General features: G+C 53.1%; 1 long non-coding RNA gene across 1 annotated transcript; it reads left to right on the forward strand.

The window, feature by feature from the left end:
- The first annotated feature begins 5,296 nt into the window (after positions 1 to 5,296).
- LOC122236927 lies at positions 5,297 to 8,250 on the forward strand. The gene is made up of 3 exons (XR_006215104.1): positions 5,297 to 5,470; positions 7,138 to 7,234; positions 7,604 to 8,250. It is a non-coding gene; the product is annotated as an uncharacterized LOC122236927 (long non-coding RNA).
- Positions 8,251 to 9,690: the final 1,440 nt, after the last annotated feature.

The raw sequence follows: 9,690 nt of genomic DNA on the forward strand, positions 1-9,690 counted from the left end.
TCCCCAGCTCCTGGCAACCACTGATCTATTTCCTGTCCTTAGAGTTTTGACTTTTGGGAACGTCCTATAAACCGAATCATACAGTATGTGATGTTTAGAGTCTGGTTTCTTCCAAGGAGCATGATGCGTTTTTGATTTGTCCAAATTGTTGAGAGTAGGAGGAGTTCCTTCCTTTTGTAACTGATCATTTTCCATCAGTTTGTCTATCTACCCATTCCCCAATTAAGAGACATGTGCATTGTTTCTTTTTTGTTTTTTTTTGGTGAATTTTAAAATGAAGCTGCCATAAATATTTGAATACAGTTGTTGTGTGACAAAGATTTTTTTTAAATTTTTTTTAACGTTTATTTATTTTGAGACAGAGAGAGACAGAGCATGAACGGGGGAGGGGCAGAGAGAGAGGGAGACACAGAACCGGAAGCAGGCTCCAGGCTCTGAGCCATCAGCCCAGAGCCCGACGTGGGGCTCGAACTCACGGACCGTGAGATCATGACCTGAGCTGAGGTCGGACGCTTAACCGACTGAGCCACCCAGGCGCCCCCGATTTTTTTTTTTTTTAATTTTTACTCCGATAAGTTCCTAAGTCTAGGATTGCTGGTTGTTAGGTAAGTTTAAATTTGTAGGAAACTCCCAACTGTTGTCCATAGTGGCTGTGTCGTTTTCCATTTCGCTGGTAGTGAATGGGAATCCCCATATACCACACTCCTGCCAGCATTCAGTTCTGTCTGCTTGGTCGTGTTTAACTGGGCCATTCTTGTAGGGTGTGGCGAAATGCTGTTGTGGTTGTAGTCTGCATTTCCCTAATGACTGCAGATGTCGAGTGTCTATCATATGCCTATTTCCTGTCTGTACACCTTTGTGAGGGAAGTGTCCATTTACACTCTTATTTTGCTGCTTTTAGTTGTGTATGTATTGAAGTGGAGAGAAGAGAGAGTACAAGAGAAATTACACAGCCTGGGGGAGCCTGGGTGGCTCAGTCGGTTGAGCGTCCGACTTGGGCTCAGGTCATGATCTCACAGTTCGTGGGTTCGAGCCCCACGTCAGGCTCTGTGCTGATAACTCAGAGCCTGGGGCCTGCTCGGATTCTGTGTCTCCCTCTATCTCTGCCCCTCCCCTGCTCACACTCTGTCTTTCCCAATCTCTCAAAAATAAATAAACGCTAAAAAAAAGTTTTAGAAGTTACACAGCCTGATAAAAGCAGTTGGGAGTGCAAGTAGAAATGTGGTCTTCCAATGCTGCGTCTAGTACTTTGTCCAAAATTCCAGATGAAGGTCTACATCCGGTTTATTTTAGGATAATAACAACGGTGTGGCAGGCACCTCCCCAAACAAAGACCCTGTTCGTGGCCACTCTCAACTCCATCCTCCGCGTTATGTTTAGAGCAAGCCGTCAGTATCTGATCATCACTATTGGTGCACAAGACAGATGATAGAGCTTTAATTATACCAATAGATTTCATATTATTTACACTACCGGATAACGAACAGCTCATGTTAGTTACTCAATAAACACTCATGGAATACTTATAAAATCCGGTCCCTGCCACCTTGGACGGTGTATTTGGTTTGAAAAGCCAACACTGAAGTCATCAGAGAGAGAATTAAAGACATAATTGGTGACACTAACTGTTGAAAATGGGCACCAATAAGAAGGAGGGTGAATTTTATGCAGTTACGAGGGTCCACTTGGGAGAAATGGGGCTTGTGTCGGGTGTGGAAGGGAGACGGGCAGAGAAGATGGCGAAAGAGAATCCACCTGAAAAGGGCAGGTGTGAGCAAGGTATGATGGAGACGTTGGGGGGGATGGGATGATGGGAGATGGGATGATGGGAGATGGGATGATGGGAGATGGGATGATGGGAGATGGGATGATGGGAGGTGGGATGATGGGAGGTGGGATGATGGGAGATGGGATGACGGGAGATGGGATGACGGGAGATGGGATGACGGGAGATGGGATGACGGGAGATGGGATGACGGGAGATGGGATGACGGGAGATGGGATGATGGGAGATGGGATGATGGGAGATGGGATGATGGGAGATGGGATGATGGGAGATGGGATGATGGGAGGTGGGATGATGGGAGATGGGATGATGGGAGATGGGATGATGGGAGATGGGATGATGGGAGGTGGGATGATGGGAGGTGGGATGATGGGAGGTGGGATGATGGGAGATGGGATGATGGGAGATGGGATGATGGGAGATGGGATGATGGGAGATGGGATGATGGGAGATGGGATGATGGGAGATGGGATGGGATGATGGGAGATGGGATGATGGGAGGTGGGATGATGGGAGATGGGATGATGGGAGATGGGATGATGGGAGATGGGATGATGGGAGATGGGATGATGGGAGGTGGGATGATGGGAGGTGGGATGATGGGAGATGGGATGATGGGAGATGGGATGATGGGAGATGGGATGGGATGATGGGAGATGGGATGATGGGAGGTGGGATGATGGGAGATGGGATGATGGGAGATGGGATGATGGGAGATGGGATGATGGGAGATGGGATGATGGGAGATGGGATGATGGGAGATGGGATGATGGGAGATGGGATGGGATGATGGGAGATGGGATGATGGGAGGTGGGATGATGGGAGGTGGGATGATGGGAGATGGGATGATGGGAGATGGGATGATGGGAGATGGGATGATGGGAGATGGGATGATGGGAGGTGGGATGATGGGAGGTGGGATGATGGGAGATGGGATGATGGGAGATGGGATGATGGGAGATGGGATGATGGGAGATGGGATGGGATGATGGGAGATGGGATGATGGGAGATGGGATGATGGGAGATGGGATGATGGGAGGTGGGATGATGGGAGGTGGGATGATGGGAGATGGGATGATGGGAGATGGGATGATGGGAGATGGGATGGGATGATGGGAGATGGGATGATGGGAGATGGGATGATGGGAGGTGGGATGATGGGAGGTGGGATGATGGGAGATGGGATGATGGGAGATGGGATGATGGGAGATGGGATGATGGGAGATGGGATGATGGGAGGTGGGATGATGGGAGGTGGGATGATGGGAGATGGGATGATGGGAGATGGGATGATGGGAGATGGGATGATGGGAGATGGGATGATGGGAGGTGGGATGATGGGAGATGGGATGATAGGAGGATGGGAAGATGGGGGCTGGGGCCATAGGGGGTGGGGGACCCAGGCCACCTAGAGCCGAAGGCTCACACCAAAAGCAGCACATGGTTGTGGGGTGGGGGACGTGGAGGCTAAAGCTACAGAGGCCAAATGTAGCCTCATCCTCCCAGCTCCCACCCCCATCCCCCATCCACCCTGGTGTCTGTGTTGGATCAGGACTTACACTGTCCAAGTCCTCCATCCACTTTGGCCACAGACCAGCTGAATCACTGAACTCACCCAGGCGAACACACCTGCTGAATGAAATGCCACCCTGTTCGATTTCTACTAGCAGGGAGACATCACTCCAACAGGAAATGTCTAAAATTTCATCATATAAATCAGCTCAAACCAAGAGCTGTGTGACGCTGGTCAAGAAAAGAAGAAAAATCCTTAGGCTTCACCAGAAAAGAGGCTCAACATGGAGCTCTCATTCACCGAGATGACTACTGTAGAATTCCTCCTTAATCACGCGCCTCAAGACCTGCGCACCCGTGGGCTGCGGTAAATCACATTCGCCGCACAGTTCTGGCCATTTCTCTGGCCCCTTAAATATCGCCTCCTTGGTTGCTTTTATTGAACCAACAATCCATATGTACATTGATTAGACTGCAACAGGGACAGTGCTTTGTTCAGCTGATCGTGGAAACAAAATCTATTTGTCAAGACTAAGTCCACGGTCTAGACGATGACCAGATCTCCCAGGAGCACCCCAGTGAGGGGTGGCATGGATGCGTCCACGACTGGGCTTCTGACCCTCAAGGGCAAATGAGGCTGGGTATCGAGCTCCACTGGCCAAAGGGCTGGTTCCCCACCCCCCAGCCCTGGTTCATACAATCCCTCAGGGGTCCCACCCCATGCTCACAGCAATACGCTCCTTCTGCCTCAATTGCTCCTTCAGGATCGCTGGGCTCCTGGCCTCTGTGTACCTGTTCTGATGTCACCATGAAAGCTTTGCTTGCTGAGACCTGTAGAGGCACGAGGAGGAGATAGACCTTGATGGCTCACAAGGATGGGCCTGTGGTGAAATAATCGCTTCAGGTCCCAGAAAATAAAAGATAAAAAAAAAATCAACAGACACACGGGAGGCCCACAGCGCTGCACAGCCACAGAATCATGGTGCCAGGGATATGTCCGCAGCTCCTGAGACTCACCTTCCAGGAGAACACCCGACATCCACACCTCCACGGAACTCTCCCCGCAACCGATGCATCACCACCCTGTGGCCCTTCTGTACTTTGCAACGGTTCCTTCAGAGCTGCTGGTCGACCCCATGTGCAGCCCTCACAAGGTGGCCTTTGTCTCAGACACCAGCCTGGGTAGCGACTCCCTCACCTAGCCCCCAGATCCACTGGCGTTGCCTTTGGGATGTGTTTTTTTTTTTCAGTTTGACTCCACATCCCCCCGGGTGAATGTGGTCAAGGGTTTCTAAAACACTCTTCTAACGCTGATGCTCTTGAGACCAGATCTACCCAACACCTGTTTTTGTAAACAGAGTTTTATTAAAACACTCGTGTGTGTGTTACCTGTGGCTGCAGCACAGACATCCGGCCAGCAAAGCCTACAGTGTTGACTCCCTGGCCCTTTGCAGTACTAGCTTGCCGATTCTGGGTTTGATAGTTGTGAGCGTCTCACGGTAAGTGTTCAACAGCTCTACCCTCAGGAACGCCTTCGGTGCTCAGTAAATGCCCGCGGTGGGGTGGGGGTAGAGCCGGAGGGCCAATTTGCAGGGGCTCCGAGAACAGGGCAGGGTCCCGCTCTCATCTCCAAGAAGCCTCTTGACTCCTAAATGCATTTCAGTGATTTCTCCCGTTGCAGACGTTTGCTTGGTGGAGGTGATGGCTGAGGGCCTTTGGCATGTTCCCTGTGGTTTGAAGGAGCTTAGGAAGAACCAGAGACCTCTTGGCCCTCTGATGCCCTCCCCCAGAACTCACCCCCTCGGCTCCTGGCTTTCTCTTTATTTGCATCCTTGTGAGATTCATAATTGTGTGAAATTGCATGAAATGTGCACTGCATTTGATTAGCTCTGCCTGCGGCTAACGGTAGGTACAGTATATGTATATACAGTGATTTTGAATTTAATGATTTTTGCAGTTAAGCCCGCTAGAGCTGGAGGGAATGTACAGTCACCAAGGTGAAGGCAGCAATTTACGGGGCAGCCTCTCCTCCTTCTCGCGCCTGGTGATCCAGCAGCCTCCACGTACGGTTGCTTAATTGGGAAAGAAAGAGAAGGTTTTGAGCAACTCGTTTCTATTCCTGAAGCAGCCCTCATTTTCCTTCACCACTTCCCCTCCTCTGTCCATCGAGGTGAGTGAGGGGGCATGAGTGGGGAAGGCTTAGACCGCCCTGCTCGCGGGCACTTTCTGGGCACAGAACACAGGCTCCCAGTGGTTTTGAGCTCTGAAGGGCCAGGCCCGCCTACCCCGAACTTGCCTTATCGTGAGGCACCTTATTGCCGGCCCCTCTCTGGTGATTCTGATTCAGTGGTTCTGGGGTGGGGTCTAGAGCCTGCATTTGTTTGGGCATTTCTGGAAATCCTTGGCAGGTTTGGGGGACAATTGGATTTGTCCGTAAGCAGAGGATAACGCCAGCTGACATCTTTCCTGTGCTTCCCTCGTTCGTCTGTCCCTCTTCTTCTGAGCAGGTGGCTGTACCCCCGTGTCAGAGGGGAGCGAGTGGGGGCCGCTGAGTGGGTCACCTGTGCAAGGGTGGGCCTTCTGTGTCCCTGGAGCTCTCCTGGGGCTCACGGGAGGCATGACGGGTGTCCCGTGTGTCTATGGGGCCTCAGAGAACAAGGGTGCAGAGAAGCCCCACGGAAGGCACCCTGGATGTGATAAATGGGGCATCAGGGAGGCTTCTCTTCCTGAGTATAGGCTCAGGAAAGGGACTGCTGCCACGATAAAGTGCCCGCGAGGGACAGGCTGGATCAAAGGCCTTGCAGAGATCAGCATCACGAATGCCCGGGGACAAGGCGTGTGCCGGGGCCTCTCAGGCTCGGAGCTCAGACGGGGGTGTTCACAGCCCGGCAGGACACTTCTGGCTCTCGGCAAGGTCTTTGCAGAAGAGCCGGAAACGGACTGATTCCTGGCCTGCCCGCTGGGGTCGTCGACTTTTCTCCAGCCCGGCCACGTTGTGAGATGCTTCCGCTCACTGGGGCCGGGCCGGGGCCACATTGTCCCTTCATTGTGGGAGGTTTCCAGCAAGTGCAAAATGACGCATCTGGGTGGGTTTGGAGAGCACGTGTGAATTTAGGCTCATTCGCCTTGCGGGTATGTGACCCAGCAGCAGATCATCTGCACAACAGGTGTCATCGAATCCAGAATCCAGGGTGACGAGAATGCAGCACAGGGCCCTTAGTGAAAACGTAGTGGCCCAGGATGATGGCAATGTGGACGCTGTTGGAGGTAGGAGGGGAGGGGAGGAGCCGTGACCCCGGGGCCCGTTTGGCTCACTCAGAAGCTAACTGCCAAGCCCAGGAGTCTGTCTGTGGGCCCGTTAGAGTCCTGGATTTTTTTTCTTTTTAATTTTTTTAACGTTTATTTATTTTTGAGAGAGAGAGAGAGAGACAGAGAGTGAGCAGGGGAGGGGAAGAGAGAAAGGGAGGCACAGAATCAGAGCAAGGCTCCAGGCTCTGAGCTGTCAGCATAGAGCCCGACGCGGGGCTCAAACTCACGACCTGTGAGATCATGACCTGAGCTGAAGCCGGACGCTTAACCGACTGAGCCACCCCCAGGCGCCCTGAGTCCTGTTCTTAACGAACAAAGTTAGGACCAGACCTGACAGACACAACAAGAAATCAGCCCTACGTGCCGGGGAGTCTGCAAGGGGGCACAGGAGTCCTGACGGTCTCTTCCTTGGCCTCTTTTCAAAAGTTGGAGGTGGATGTGCCAGAGGATACCTCTTGGTATCCTTCTTGGATAATTACCCAAATTTGGATCTCGTTGCTTTAAGGTTTTTTTTTTTTTTTTTTTCAGGGAGCTCAGGAGAGAAGCAAGTGTCATAGACGTTTCTGTCATCGCAAAGCTGATGGTTTATATAATCTTGGGCGCTCCTGTGCGAGATCACTTGGAGGTGAGCTCTCGGGCGAGGAGGCGGGTACCTCGGGGGAGGGAAACGCAGAGAACACGGCCCCCTTCAGTCCTCTGCACCCTGGAAGGTTTCTTGAAGACATCATTGTCATGGTTTGCATTCTTGCCTCTGTTCCTGTTATATGTGTTCAAAATATTATGCCAATGCCCCCGATGGTCGTAGGCTTTCGTGTATTGTGGTTGCTCGTGATGGTGACACTCCCAGCCACCCTGCAGGGGGGAGGGGCGGGAGGTGGGAGGGGCGGCAGGTGGGAGGGGCCTTGAGCTTGGAGTCGGGAGTTCAATTAGGGAGTTTGGTCCCTGGCTCTGCAGGTGACCGGCCTGCGCTCACGTGGCCTCTCTGTCTTTGCAGGCTGGACACCCGCTTGCTCACCCCTCGGGGTTGTTGTGAGCCAGGATGTGTGCGGACAGTTTGGCGATCGGCTCTGACATGTCCAGCTTCCCAGGCCTGTTTGTTTCTGACCCTGTTCTGCAGACTGAAGAGAAAGGTGTGGGGAAGCAGGGGTGCGGGAGAGAGCACTGAGCACGGGTGTGGTCCCAGCTGAGACGGTCAGCCTGATCCCCACCGGAGCCCGGGAGCAGGACACGTGCCACAGCGCTGGCCCCACCGTGAGGTGTGGGTGTTTGTCAAGGGCCACTGTTGGGAGGCACAGAGGCCATCCTGAGAGCTGCTGCTTTGTCCAGAAAGGGGGCCTCTGGGGCCATTGGCCGCCAACGGCTCCAAGAGCTAGGCGTCTGCACCCAGTGCACTGACGGGTCCAGCTGGGCACCAACGGCATCTCCTGTGCCCCTGGATGAGTTGTCACCACAACACACAACCTAAACGTGAATTTCGTACGGTTTACAGTAATACTGAGCGCAGTGTATCATAATCCTTGTGCCAAAAAATAATTCACAGTGAGGGGAAAGACGACACCCTTTTTCCTGTTTGCTCATCGCTCCTTGATTGAAATCCGTTAATAAACTTTGTGGAGAGGAGAGTGTGGGACCGTATCTGGCTCCTTCCATACCCCGCCACCCACATCAATCCTTAACGTCCTGCGGTCCGATGCTATCTGGAGACCAGGGGGCCTCCTGACCTCTGCCTCGTGTGCAGGGCCCCCCAGACGGTCAAGGTCAACTGACTTGCTGAGTCTGCTTCCTAGTGCAGAGCGCCTGGCAGACGTGGAGCCCTGAGGTGGGCGCTCCCTCTGAGTGTGACCGGCACGTGGACATGTGAAGCCAGAGCTGCTGTCTACAGCTGCACTCCTATGTCCACCCCATTTCACAGATGAGCAAAGCGAGGCAGAGAGAGGTTCTGTCACCTCCCAAGGTGGCCCACTCAACAGCCTGTCCGCCCTTGTCCCAGATGGAGTCCAACCTACCTGTGCCCATTGCCTCACTTCCCCACGTTTCTAGCCATTTCTTTAAAATTTTTTTTAACATTTATTTGTTTTGTGAGAGAAAGAGAGAGAGAATGTGAGGGGGGTGGGCAGAGAGAGAGAGAGAGAGAGACAGAATCCGAAGCAGGCTCCAGGCTCCGAGCTGTCAGCACAGAGCCCGACGCGGGCTCGAACCCATGAACCATGAGATCATGACCTGAGCCGAAGTCAGACATTTGACTGACTGAGCCACCCAGGTGCCCCGATTCTAGCCATTTCTCACCTGGATCACCACACGTGCCTCCTACTCCCCCCTGCCTTGGTTTCCCCCATAAAACCCTCTCTCCTTAAGGTCACCAGATGGAGAATTCTAGAGTGTATCTCATGCTGTGCTTCTGTGCACGAAGTCCTTCAAGGGTCCCCTTCTGAGTTTCTCAGTGCGGGCGGCCATCCCAAAGTGCTGCAGATGGTGGGGCTTAAACAACACGTTTCCCACACTTCTGGAGGCTGGGAACCCAAGGCCAAGGTGTCGGTGGGGCTGGTTCTGCTGACGCCTCTTGTCCTGGCTTGCAGATAATGTCTTCTCACTGGTCCCCACATGGTTGCCCCTCTGTGCACACATCTCTACTTCTCCTCTTCTTTAGCGGACTCCAGTCCTCTGACTGGGGCCCCACCGATGTGACCTGGTTGAACCTTGGTTACCTCTTTGAAGGCCCATCCCCAGTCATGGCGGGGGTAAGGGTGCCTCTTGGGGAATTGGGGGAAGATAACCCAGTGTAAACACCTGATATGGGGGTAGAGTCTGCTTATTTCTCCAAATGCCGCTCTCCTGGCCCTTGACCACCCCCGCCTGTACCCCATGCCCAGCCATGCGAGGGTAGTTCAGACCCTAAAGGTTTCTCAACCTCACCAACTGTGCTTTTGCACAAGTGACCTACAGCCCATGACCCCCCACCCCCATCCCGGCCTGTTTTACTCTTGCCCCAGGCTCAGGGCTGTCACTCGGCATCGTCCACTCCTGGTCCCAGGATGGCACCCACACCCTTTCCTTTTGGCCCCACATCACAGTCACCAGTGG

This window comes from Panthera tigris, chromosome A3, assembly GCF_018350195.1.
Source record: "Panthera tigris isolate Pti1 chromosome A3, P.tigris_Pti1_mat1.1, whole genome shotgun sequence".
Classification (NCBI taxonomy): domain Eukaryota; kingdom Metazoa; phylum Chordata; class Mammalia; order Carnivora; family Felidae; genus Panthera; species Panthera tigris.